The sequence below is a fragment of the Tenebrio molitor genome, chromosome 3 (genome assembly GCF_963966145.1).
Source record: "Tenebrio molitor chromosome 3, icTenMoli1.1, whole genome shotgun sequence".
Classification (NCBI taxonomy): Eukaryota; Metazoa; Arthropoda; class Insecta; order Coleoptera; family Tenebrionidae; genus Tenebrio; species Tenebrio molitor.
In genome coordinates, this window is record NC_091048.1 from 18,346,267 (window position 1) to 18,359,833 (window position 13,567).

General features: G+C 32.6%; 1 protein-coding gene across 1 annotated transcript in view; it reads right to left on the reverse strand.

Annotated features, from left to right (window-relative positions):
• LOC138125669 (5-hydroxytryptamine receptor-like) overlaps window positions 1-13,567 on the reverse strand; it is a 256,405-nt gene that overhangs the window by 151,900 nt on the left and 90,938 nt on the right. The gene's annotated exons all lie outside the window — the stretch shown is intronic.

Sequence of the window (13,567 nt, forward strand, 5' to 3'; positions counted from 1 at the left end):
AAGACAAAATAATCACCGCCCACAAAAGTGAAAAATTTAGTGACAATTATGATTCTCTGAAATTAAACTTCCTAGAAAGTTGTAAATTGGAAAGTTTGTTTTTAATACTTTAAATACGGAAAGATATTATAAAGAAAAATAAGACGAAGTAAGTCTTTGGACTTTATTTTCATTAAAACTTTTAACATTTTTAATGAATTGTGAAGAAATTCGACTCATTTTATAATAAAATATTTTTCAATAAGTGTAGATAAAAATTGAAAATGGGTGGCGACTTAGCAATTCTCTATTTCTAAATGCAATACATTTTTTTTTCATTAATATAAAAAAGAAAATAGTTATTTGTGCAATAAGTTAGGAAATGTATTTTTTTTCCGTATTGGGCATGGGATTTGAGATGGAGACGATAATCGACATGTCGTCGTGTATGGAAAAAAAATGGATTTCCTACGTATTGCACACATGATTTTTTCAACTGGAGTTTGGAAAAACAAATGAAATTTGGTTATTTTCAATTTTCAATAATTACATATTTATAAATTAAAAAGTCAAATCAAAATTGTTCTGTTTTCGTTATTATAGAGAAACAATTTTGTTTATTAAAAAAACAAAGTTTGTGAAGGCGTTTAAAGTGATCGCTCGAGTAAATTTACAGAAATTCTATTAAAATGTCTGCTATTGTGATTCGTTTGATATTGAAGAATATACAAGGCAGGTCGAACACCTGAAAAGTAACAGCGCACGAATATTGAACAACGTTTTTCGTGTTAGTTTTTAAGGAAAGTCTTTAAAAAATAAAATTAGTTGTAAATTTTGAGGTTATCTTTGAGAGAGTTCAAGTTACGTATCTCAGGAAACGATCAAAATTGAACATTTAGTGTTAAAATATGTATTATTTCCACACTTGTTAGGAAATATTACACTTTTCCTAACTCAAATTAGTATTCAAATATGTTAGTCTTCCAAATTCTAGTAGAAAAAAGAAAATATTTCAATTTGTTTCTTAATTTGCAAATAATAAAAATTTTCAAAAAAATATGTTAAACTCCGTCCAGCGAGAGATTGGGAGAGTTTAAATTGTAGGGTTGTAACCTAACACTACAAAATGCACTAGAATACAATACAAAAAAATTTAATAATATAAATTATTGTGGTGGTACCTTTGAAATAATTTCGCGGGCATTGTAATCCTACGCCAATTTATGCTGTCACAGCAAATTGTCAAATTTCAGCTGTTGTCGTTGCCGCTGTCATTTTGAATCGTCAACGCCGTGTATGGTTTATTTGCTCTTTCGTCTTCAAGTGAGGTATTTTGTTGTGTTTAAAACTTCTCAATTATCTGGGATAAGTTAGTTTGTTGGTTTGTATTGACTAAGTTCTGTATTGTTAACCTCCGAGTAATGTGTGTTTTGTTCGTTATTTCTTGCTTAACTATTTTTTTGTGGTGTTTAAACTTTCTAAGTTTTTAAGATTAGTTAGTTTGTTGTTTTAGTTTGTTTCTGTTCTATAAGTTCCCTATTGTTTACCTTCGAGTGCCTTTTTTAAGTGACATTTCCATTTATAAACATGAATCCCTTTAGTGATATCACGAACAACATCTAGACTGATGCAAAGGTATGAAGATAATATTTTTAATTTAATTATATTGCTTTAAAACTGTTTTGTAGGCAACCCGGAGCTATTTGACTGTAGCTGGCAACCTAGCAGCCCAGAAGATGATGCAAGTGCTTATTCATTTTTCATAAATGAAAAACTTACAACTGAAAGTCCACTGGAGGTTCCTTTTCATACCTTTATAACACAAAATAGTATTATACCTATCATAATTTTACTGACATCATCATTGATTAGGTCAGATTAGTCAAGGGTTAAAAGTAGTTTTCTTAAAGGTCACTGCGAGATGCTTAGGATAACTCCTAACGCAAAAACACAGTGTCAAAGTGTAAAGGTGGTCCAACTAAAACATCATCAAGAAAGTTGACGAGGCAGCGTCCCAGAAGAGTTACAGCAGACTTGCATTGCAATATTAAGCAAGAAGTTCATCTTGTACTCAATGATATGGTGCAGAGCAGTAAGACAAGGGTTGTGTACTGTAAAGCTAGTTTTTTTTCAATGAAATATTTCATTTTTAAATTTTCAGTCTTATACCGCCACAGGCTCTTCTGATGTTTATTCAATAAGTAAAGTTAATATTCTAAAATATATTTTAATAAGACAAATTGAATTCGGACTGGCGCACGATAGTCGGTCATTCAGACAAACGTCTGCAGGAAGTCTCAGGATTTAATTTAAATTTACCTTGACGATCTCGTTGTCCATTTTTATTTTATGTTTATAGGTATTACCTACGTATTATGTCTTAAGGATACTCGAGCAGCACTGTCCATAATTTTATTTATTTGAAAAATTAAATACAGGCGTCCTTCAACCCAAGGAATTGTTTTATTTTAACTCCTAGCCCCCTGAGAAGTTCCCCATATTTTGCTTCTGCTATTTTGAACACAACAATTTCGTAGATATTTCACGACCAGCAAAATAAAGTCGTTTGATTTCGCATTGATATAAAATTGATATATAAACGATCTTGTTGGTTGAGGTTTTACTTTTAAATATTCTTGACGCAAGTAGTTATCAAGAATAGGTACACGTCTTCGTGTAAAATACTGCAACTGTAATATTTTCATTAATTTTATCTCTTATTCGTTAAGGTACTTCATTAATTAGAGCATAATTTCAGGGCACAAAATGTTACTGCTTGAAGGATATATTTCAAATTTTACGCGCGCTAGGTACTACTTTCTCTGCGTAGAATTTAGTGATTTTTATGTCAACCAATCTCTCACTGGACAAACTATACCTTCTTTTGGCACGTAATTGAAAATTTGCAATGTAATTTCCAATTAAAAAAAAACATTTTACTTCAAGCATTATTTAACATTGTAACAGAAAAAATTGTAGTGCATAAATCTTTGTCATACGAATACCTTTTGTGTGATCAAATATTCAGATCTAGAGTTCCCTGGACTGTCATTCGACACATACATATATTTACATGCAGCAAATAACAAACATAAGAATCTGTTCAAATGTTTGTTTATTGAGAGTAATATGTGTGAAATTAATATTTATTAGAGCAATTCTCTATTTGCCGAATCTCACCTCCAACGATTATTATTGTTTATGGACAAAATTAAAAGAGCACCTTTGTCGTATTGATTTTCCAGACGATGCAGAGGTAATTAAGTGGTTTGAAACAAATAAATATAAAGAGCGTTAAAAAAATTGTGGTCAAATGCCCTGGTGCTTCCTTTGTTTCCATTAACGTATGGTGTAGCTTCATCAGATGTTGAACCATAGCCATAAACTAACGTCATTTATTCAGCTAACAAGCTGCGGTGCGCATTTTTTCTTTTGCAAAAAAAAGACAATTTTTCTTAGAAATAAACAACTAGAGTATTTTTTGTTGCGTTGGTGCTACATGGTGGCAATCATGGTGGAAATCATTTAATTAGGTACATAAAACAGAATCATAATTTTTTTGGCCGTTTATTATTTTCAAAAATTCAAAGCATTTTAACATCGTTGCAATAGATGTGTTAAGACGGTTTTTTCTAATTTGCTGTTTTAACAAAGCTGCTAACGCATTCACTTTGAATGCGGTAATAAGCTATTAACACATCCGAAATCTAGGATTTTTTTCAGTTAATAATACACATCGCCGGCAGCAAATTGATTCCCTAAATTACCAAAATTAATTTTATTTGTAAAAAATATGCATTTGATATGCAAATTAGAGAAAAAGAGCACTCGTCATTTACAGGCACTTCTGCCTGCTGCATATCTGACTCGTGTCTTAATATGTTTTAATATACATATTATGTATTAACTTTATTGAGAAACAAAATTGTTTTAGGGCCGGTTGCACCAACGCCAGTTAAATTTAACTGTAGGTTAAAATGCTTCGTTACTTTAGTTACATATTGTTAAAACAATGTTTTCGTATATTTTAATCTGTATTTAAATTTAACTCACGTTGGTGCAACCGGTCCTTAATTTTCTTGATCTTTTGTTTTTACGTTAAAAACAATAAATGATCATATTTGTAATACATGAAAGTAAATATCTACTCCTTCACTTTTAAATGTATGTTGTGCTTGTGCGTCTCTCCTTTAACATTAAACAGAACACCTTCTTACCGCTCTTGATTACTCCAGTTTCTCTCATTAATTCTATCATTGTTTTATTTCACATTTTTTAATTAGATACTTAATCTTTTCCTTATCTCGTCTTCCACAACTGACAACCATTGTTTAAAGCCATTTTGTTCAGATCCAATTTTTTTCTTGTTTACATCGAACAAACAACATTCTAATATCAGCTTGTTTTTCGACTTTATTTGACGTTTAACGTCCTTTCCTGTTAATCCAGATGTGTCACCGACAGAACCGGAAAATAATTCAAACACACTTCTGTTGATAGTCAGCCGGTACCATAACTTTCGCGGATTCGGCTGCTTTTCATCGACACAAATCTTCATATTTTTGTGTTGCATTCAGGTAAAACCGTGAAACTGTTATCCTGCACAAATTGTAAAACCAGAGCCGGCTCTATTTTCTTAAGTATCTAAGCCGACTGAATTACACTCTCCAGATCCAATAAACGGTTCGAATTACGAAGGTTTCCATTCCACTGATTAATTGGTTCGCATTTGTGGGGTTATGTGGCGAACAAGGTTTTATGACCGCCTGATTGGGAAGCATTAACCAAGTCACAAGGTCAACAGCCGAAGAGACGCTGCAATCCCGAGGCACGTCACTTTTATTTAACACGGCTGCATTAACATTAAATTTTAGTCGATTTGCGTATAAACGCCTGACTTACCCCGTCTTTGCTGCAATTTAAACTACAATATAGATTTCTGGAGAGTCTGCAAACTTAGTTCGGCGGCGTTACTAATTAAAATCATTCGTCGAACTCCAACAGGAAAGTTGCTCCGCTAATTCAATTTGTTAGTAGCATCCTCATTACCCGTAATAATTTTCAGTTGGCATAAAACGACATGTTTTTTCTGTCAACGTGATTTGATAACGACGTCTTCGCGCGGAGTTGTCTTTTATTAAAACATGTTTGGGGGACTTCCGCGTTATTGGCGGAGTCCTCGTTATCTTGAGCTTTTTTCTTTTTGCCAGGCTTAAGATGGCCGGAGGTGTCATTAGGACACTAATGATGTGACGACAAAAGGGCAAAATTGTGTTCCTGTTAGTTTCCTGTCCCGAGGATGACCTCGCCAACTCAAAAGGCGAAGGGAAACGCTCCGGACCCGTGCTAGGAGTGTGAAAAATTCGTTTATTTCAATTTACAGGAATCGATCCTTTTGACGGACGAACTGAAATACGGCGCCTTATCGCGTTAGCTGCATACGTTATATGCAAACGTTATTGTGAAAGGACCTTCATTACAAAGACAAAGTGAATTGCAGGATTTAGGTGTGCGATAAACCTTTGTGTAATTAGTCGGGTGTGATGGAATTATCTGCATGTAACAAGCCAAGTGTGCTCGGTCTCCATCTTATCGAAACGTTAAACCACGTCTTCACTTGTTCCAGGGTCGTACTCCAACTCGACTACTCCTCCGACAATTTCCACTCTAAATTTGCAAAATTGTCAAAACAAACAGTCACGGTATCAATATCGATTTGATTTTTCGATGAAATTCCGTTCCGTGACGAGATGTTTGTACTAAACATTTTCCGCGGAAAACTGACACGGCCTCATTTTTATGACGCATCACGCAATGTTTTTCCGAGACATTAGAGGCCCTTCCACATAATTAATCACGAAGTTGGTTTTATTGACGAAAACTTGACAAATATTTGCGAGGATACTTGTGGCTAAATTTTCGGCGGTTATGACGACGTTAACACATGAAAACTCTATAGAAGTGAAAAATACTCTAATTCGGGGTTCTCTTATAAAGGGAAATCTGTACTATCTCAGCTTTAGCTCCGGCGTAAACCGCAAAATGTGTGAAGGCACAGGCGAAATTCCTTTGCGAGTGACGCGACTGTGAAGAATCAAACTAATGTGTACATTTGATGCGGACGTATTGCTAAAGAGAGAAATTAAGAACAAAATCCAACAGGTGTGCTAGTAATGATTCTACTACTTTGGTTCGTTGAAAGTTCCAACAAAAGATAAAGTATACTTAAACTTACAAGTGAGCAGTTAGAGTGGGTCACAGAATCATCTATAGAGAGCATAATCTGGAGCAATCAACTATTTCAGAAATCCGTGTGGGAGGTTTGTAACTTTCGATGTTCACATTACTGTTGGCATTCAACAACTATCGGTATTATGTGCGGTATGTAATTAATTAATTATTGTCTTTCAAAGCCCAAACCAATTTGAGGGACAAATGGTCAATGTAATTTCATTTGGTATCTCATAAAATAAAGAAACAGTGGATTTAATAAATCTAAAATTACATATACAAGGTGTTTCAAAATTGCCGCCAAAATGTTACAGAACATGATAAAATACCCTATACTGAATAATAAATCAGTTAAAAAAAAGTTTTTGTATGTCTCCAGAAGATAAAGATTTGCAAAGGCTGCAACAAACAGATCATGTATCTAAACACTCTGTGTGCATGTGTATTTATATTATTTTAAGATGGGCATATGGATCATAACTGACATGTTTCATTTAAAAAAATGTTTTGTTCCTTTTACCAGGCTTTCTAAACGCTCGTTTTATTTATTTTTTTTATATTTACATTTGGTAACATTGATTTACAATGCATAGATCGTTACTATGACTGTACAGTATAATAAAATGGTTGCTGTGATTAATGCTGATTATTATTATCATATTCAGAACATCTTCTGTACAATGTTGCCAGTTTTATAATAATTTAAAGCTCTGTAAAACCATACAGACGCATAAAAAAGAACGTTTGATTACGATTTCGCGTTAATATTGATATGAGAAATTGCTGAGAAACATTTTTGGCGACAGTTTTGGAACATCCTGCATGTATACCGGGTGATTCAGTTTGGTATTCGCGGCCCTACATCTTTTTTGTTTTAAGAAAAAAGTATAGCAAACCATATATATTTGTAAATCGCTTGTGAAACTACAATAGATGATGTTGTCAAATCTTCTCTACGATGACATATGTCAAAGTTAAGACAGTCAATTTTTTTTTTAAATAGTACACTATACATTTCTTAGCCTATTCTTGTAAAGCTTTTTTTTCTACATTTGAATGTGTAAAAAAGTTTACAGTTACATCAGAAAAAAATCGAAAAAAAAATATGATTTAATTTATTCGAAAGCGTTATTTTCTAAAAAGAGCTAGTAAGCCAAACATTTGTAAATTCGCATTATGTTGGTTCCCTGCATGTCACTATCTACAAGACAACCACGTAGCCAAAAAATAAAATGATTTGACATTGTTTGTTTTCAAGTCTAGGGTGCGCCTCGGCCAGAAAACTGAGACTCGGACCACAGTAGATTTACTCATTGAGTAAATCTACTGTGCTCGGACGAAATACCAAATCTATGCTGAATTTACTATGCTAAATTCGCGTTATGTTGGTTCCCTGCATCTCACTATTTTAAGAATTACATAGCCAAAAAATAAAATTATGTGACAGTGAAATACCCGATCCATCCTGAATTTACTTTATTCGAATATTAGAATTTACACTTATTCGAATTTTACATAGTCACCTAGACAAATATTCGAATAATTCGAATACGATTCCCAAGACTCATCATGTCATTCATGCACTATCAAAATTCAACTACATATTTTCATCGTGTATGCATTTAAAGCGGCATAGTCAGGAAGAAGTTAGGTTTCGAAGCCAGATGTTATATCATAGTTATTTATTTAAATGTAGGTTATCACATAGCTATTTATTTAAATGTAGGTACTATTGCGATCAAAAAATTTTGGACACTAATGTCATCGTGCTGTCATACATTCTAAAACGACCCTTATGTATTAATAACCTCAATTTTGATTGTGTCAATTTTGAAAATGTGAATGTCAGATTTACCGAGAAAATATTCAAAAAGTTGTAAAAATCAGACAAATGGAATAGAAGGAGGTTTTAATTAATAAAAAATATAAAACAAATACCCAAATGTACTCGCATATTAAAAAAATTATATTTTAAACCGGTGTCAAATTGACAACAATTTCATCTTTCATGGTGACAGTTCCAATAAAGCATGATTTAGAGTAATTTTTTTAATGTGACAGAAGTTTGATGTCCAAAATTTTATGATCGTAATAGTACCTACTATTCCGGACACGGAATCTTGGCCATAACTGACATTTAACTGACAAATATGTGTACTGACCTTTATTGAATATAACCCAACTTTTGACTCGATAATGCCATTTCCTTGCTTTTTTGATGTCAGAATAAAAACTTCAAAGCGATTTTTAATAATTGTCATTTATTAATGACGCTAATGATTGCTTTACATAATTTTTTTTAGAAATGTCAAAAAAATTTGGCCAAGATTCAGTGTCCGAAATAGTACGTTAATAATTGACGCTATTAATGTCAAAATTCAATTGTCTCCATGGCTAACTAGCTTTTTTTAGAAAATAACACTTTCGAATAAATTAAATCATATTTTATTTTTTTTCTCGATTTTTTCCTATTGCAAGTGTCAACTTTTTTACACATTCAAATGTAGAAAAAAAAGCTTTACAAGAATAGACTAAGAAATGTATAATGTACTACTAAAAAAAAAACTTTGACATATGTCATCGTAGAGAAGATTTGACAACGTCATCTATTGTAGTTTCATAAGCGATTTACAAATATATATGGTTTGCTATAATTTTTTCTTAAAATAAAAAAGATATAGGGGCGCGAATACCAATCTGAATCACCCGGTATATGTAGAGTGTGGAATAAAATGATTTACATCTAGTTACCTTTGGAATTTTTGCACATGTAAATTTTCCTGTACCGTTCTACTTTTTTTTTTTCGAAGTGCCGAACTATTAGTTCTGTCAATAAATGTCATCAATCGAATTGACAATTGTTACAATTTACTAAATGAATTAACAAACGTTGGTGGCCACTTTCAACACTAGCTGTGACTTGCTTTTATTAGCTCCTTTTTAATTTCAATCTCAACTTTGCATTCATATCATCCCTTCGCAATAAATCACATTTGGAATTTGGATATATATTTTGAGGTTGGGCTTTCTTTTTTTTGTAGAGCGGCATTTCGTATTTTTACAAGGGTAATGCAAAGGTTATCCGAAAACCTTATAAGATAAAGTCTAGGTAACATGAAAAAAATGTTTTAAAAACTGTTACGTTTCAAATAATTCCTTGGGAAATATTCCCACTTGTGTCGGTCGGGGCTTGTCAAGAAACTCAAGATACAAACGGACGCCTTAGGCAAAATGTACCTGCCATGCAAAATATTAGCTGCTATAATGTCTTGAACAATACCAGAAATAAATGTTTCAGTTATTTGAGAACTAACTATTTAGCAGCATAAAATAATTACATTTAACAAAATAGTCATCAGATAAATGAATAAAAATAAAAGTGCTCAGTTTATTTGTGCACTATGCACATTGAATGAAAAATGACACAAGTATCACAATAGTATATTAAAAGACAAGTTTCATAAGACCAGTCTTGAAGCACGAATTCAAGATTAAAAAACGGGGGTCTTATGAAACGAGTTTTTTATACCTACTATTTTTTGTAATTTGCCCTTTTTAAGCCGTTTTTAAACAAAAATGTTTACTTTCCTCGATTTAGGGATTTTTGTTTCGGTTGGTAATGTCTTAATTTTAAAAGTGAAAATTTGATCAAGTCTTCAAAGTCGCCTTTTGTTTTATCCAAATTCTGTCACAAAACACGAATATGGAAGATAATCTTCCATGTACGCCCGCTGAAATACGTGAAATTGCCAAAAATACGGTCGCGAATTTGTTGCCTGATAAATCCTGATAAATAATTCTTTGCACATTTTGTAATTTAAACTGACACGCATGGCGGATCAAGCTTTGCTAACCTAAAAATTTTCGTAAAATGTTCCGTGAAATAATGGCTATAAGGACATCCCAGATGATGACGTCGCGTTCGTTAATATGTCTATTAGAGAATCAAAATGGAGGCAAATTACAAAAAAGTTAATTTCCGAACCCTCCAATTATGATTGGTATTACTATGAAAAAAATTTTAATTAAATTAAAAAGAGCTTGGAAGATTGCATGAAGTATGCATCTCTGCAAGGATGGTGTCACAAAAAATACACTAGCGTATAATTTTATCTTTATTAATTAAGTTATTCCTTATGAAAAGTTAAACCCTTTGTCGGTGGTGATATTCAGAATTACCTCGTTGTTCCGTCGCAGCGATTGTCAATGTAAACGCAAAAATATCGGTAAAAATGATTGTATTAAAAGACTATGTGCGTAAAATAGAGGTGTTGGATTCTCTCATGGGCTGGGACCTTGGAAATATCTGCGCGAAGGCGGAGCGATAAACCAGTGAAAAATCTGTAAATGAAAACTAAAAACGTCAACTATTTTCAAATTCAAATAAATACAAATATGTAGACGAAAGAGAGACGAAATTAACGTAACGAATGATGCTGTTTTTCTATCGGTTTGTAGTGTCTACTTGAAATCGATATTCGTCGTTGGCGCAGATATGACTCATAGCCCATGAGAAAATCCAAGACCTCTACCTGGAAGAATAGTTTATACCCACCAATCTTGCTGGTGTACATCTTAGGATGAGTGTGAAAAACTTGATAGCAACTTATATTTTTATAAAATTACTTTAGAATTGAATTTCAAAGAAAGTGTAATTAGGATATTTACTTTTTTTATTAAAGTACAGGATGCTACAATGTAATAAGAAAATTCAGATAAGCTTTTAGACATGTTTGTTTTTGATTGAAAGTTCCGAGTATTTTCCTAGCAATTGAAGCATATTTTTAATATTCTGTTTGTATCACTTCAAAGTTAAGCAGGTGAGAAAAACTTAGAAAAGTACAAAGTTTATGTAAAAAATGTAAAATGACACTTTTCAAATGTTGGGAATGTTCTTGTGCGATAAAAGCCAAACTGAAAGTTCGAATGGTTAGATTATTAAAAACTTCAAATTTTCAATAACACTCGGAATTAATTCCTGTACCTAACGTGCTTTCCTGCCTTGTGCTGCTCAGCCATCTGCACATCCAATGATCGAATAATTCTCCGGGATAAGCTATTGATCAAGTTTTAGAATAGCTAGCATACCCTGTTATACACTCGTACTGAAACTCGCGGTATTTATTTAACTGTTCATCAATATTGGCATAATCGATGCGCCATCCTGAGATGGACACACTTAAATCTACAAAAGAAAATGGCGGATAATCAAAATTTATGTTTCACATTATTGCTGAAATAGCACTTTGGTAAAACGTTAATCTGACGTGACGTTTATAGGAACTTATTAAGTATTTATGTGACCGATTTATGGTCGAGAAAATATTTCCTCACACAATGGACCATAGTCCTGAATTGGTTTAATCCAAATCAGCTTGAAACTCTAAAACGGAGATTTGTAAAAAAAGCCTTGCAATAAAACCACGACAAAACAATTCCAAAGCACAATAGCATCCGTCCCCAGTTGGTTTTCTTTTAAAAACCTCGCAGATTTTAATTTCCCTGCTAACATCAGGACACTACAGCTTGAAACTTTCTATTTAAAACTTCTACACTCGAGTAATTGAATATTTTTGGGTTTTAAGACTTTGAAATTTTACTTCAACTTATCTGATTGTTTTCGAGTCTGCCTCTGGGCTAAGATAATAAAATAATTGGGAGAAATTGCGAAGCAAACTCAACGTGTACCGACCGAACGGAAATTTATCATCTAAATTAAAGTTTAAGATCATTAATCTGAGAAGGCGTATTGAACACATTAAGGCATCTCTTTTAATCAGCACTAAAGTGAATATTTCAGCAATCTCCTCCAAACTAATTAAGAATGTATCAATCTTGAACCTCACGTATCAGCACATCCATCAACTCTCAAATTATTTTTTTCATATATTTTATAAATCATTGCAACACTCGCGCGGCATAAAAGTCATTTTTCTTCGGCAAACTATAAGTACGTAATCTGTTCTCTATTCTGTTAAAAAAAAAACTGTTAGGAACAAACGCTGAGACTGAGAAGGGAGAGACGTTTCAACTGGATTTATGGCTTAGAGTGAGAACTGAAACAAGGTGATTGAGATAAGCTCAATGATGGATCGTTTTTCAGTGTATGATGATTACAGAAGCAAAGAGTGAAATATAACAGAAAATATGACATCTAAAAATAAAAATATGTAATAATGTATTTGGTCGAATGAACGATGATAAGTTGCTAAATATGATAATAATTTTGTAAAACTTTATAATTTTCTGTTGCGACTTAAATAACTAGGTACTTGGTTTTTTTTTTATATAAACTGCTACATCTCAATTTCAAATTATTTAAACTTAACGCAGAAGGGGTTTAAACTTGAATTATACGAATAATCTACTGTCATTTAGTTCATATTCGAATCACATGATCCCTTTTGAATGATTTTAACTGGTTGAAATATGGCAGTAAGAGGATATAACAGCGATAATATAAAACAAAAGAAGCTATCACTTTATTTTCGTCCGTTTCTAACGGTAACGAGCTTTTCAAATTTGCCGGGATTATTAAAAAAGAACAGTCGGTCTCAAAAAATACAGTTGATCAAAAGCAAAGCCTATAGCGTCTGTTAATGGATTGAAATGTTCCTCATTTATTCATTCTTTATATTCTCTCATCTAATATAAAACTGGTGATATTATTACCAATCGATGATATGACTCGCGACACCGGAGCAGCACATCCAACTCGTACTACGGACACTTGTATCGTGCGTTCAAATGTAAATAATTTGGAACAGCGTAAAGTTTGAATTTACCGCCGTTTGACACGAATGACATTTGTTTATATTTAATCGGCACATAATTGAACATGTTTGTTTTTAGCAATTAGATATTTGCTTCGATAATAGGAATCGTTGATTATTCTATTTTTAATGTAAAACACTGCAAAGAAAGAAAAAACAGAAAGATTTTTTTGTTTATAAATTGTAGGTTAGCTGTCAACATGCTCTAATTATAACTGTTAATTTCCCAGCCCAGGATTTCATTTGAACGTCCGATAGATACCATTGATGATAATCACACCACTTGTATTATAGGTGAAAACATGATTTATAATAGATGGTCAAAATCAGTTAATAAAAAATATTTTGCGGTTTGAATTTACAACTACGCACTCTGTCATTTTTACAACGAAAACTTAATCGGTCCCAGCTGATAATAAAAAAATACGTTTTCAAATATTAAAAAAAATAATTGACCTGTTTTAATTAAGTATTAGTCAAAAACGTCTGTTGGTTCAAGGTTAAAAAAAGACACGAAACTTCCACGTTCGTGAATCGATCCTTTTAAAAGATATTTAACTTTCTGTCATAATTTTTTTTTTGCC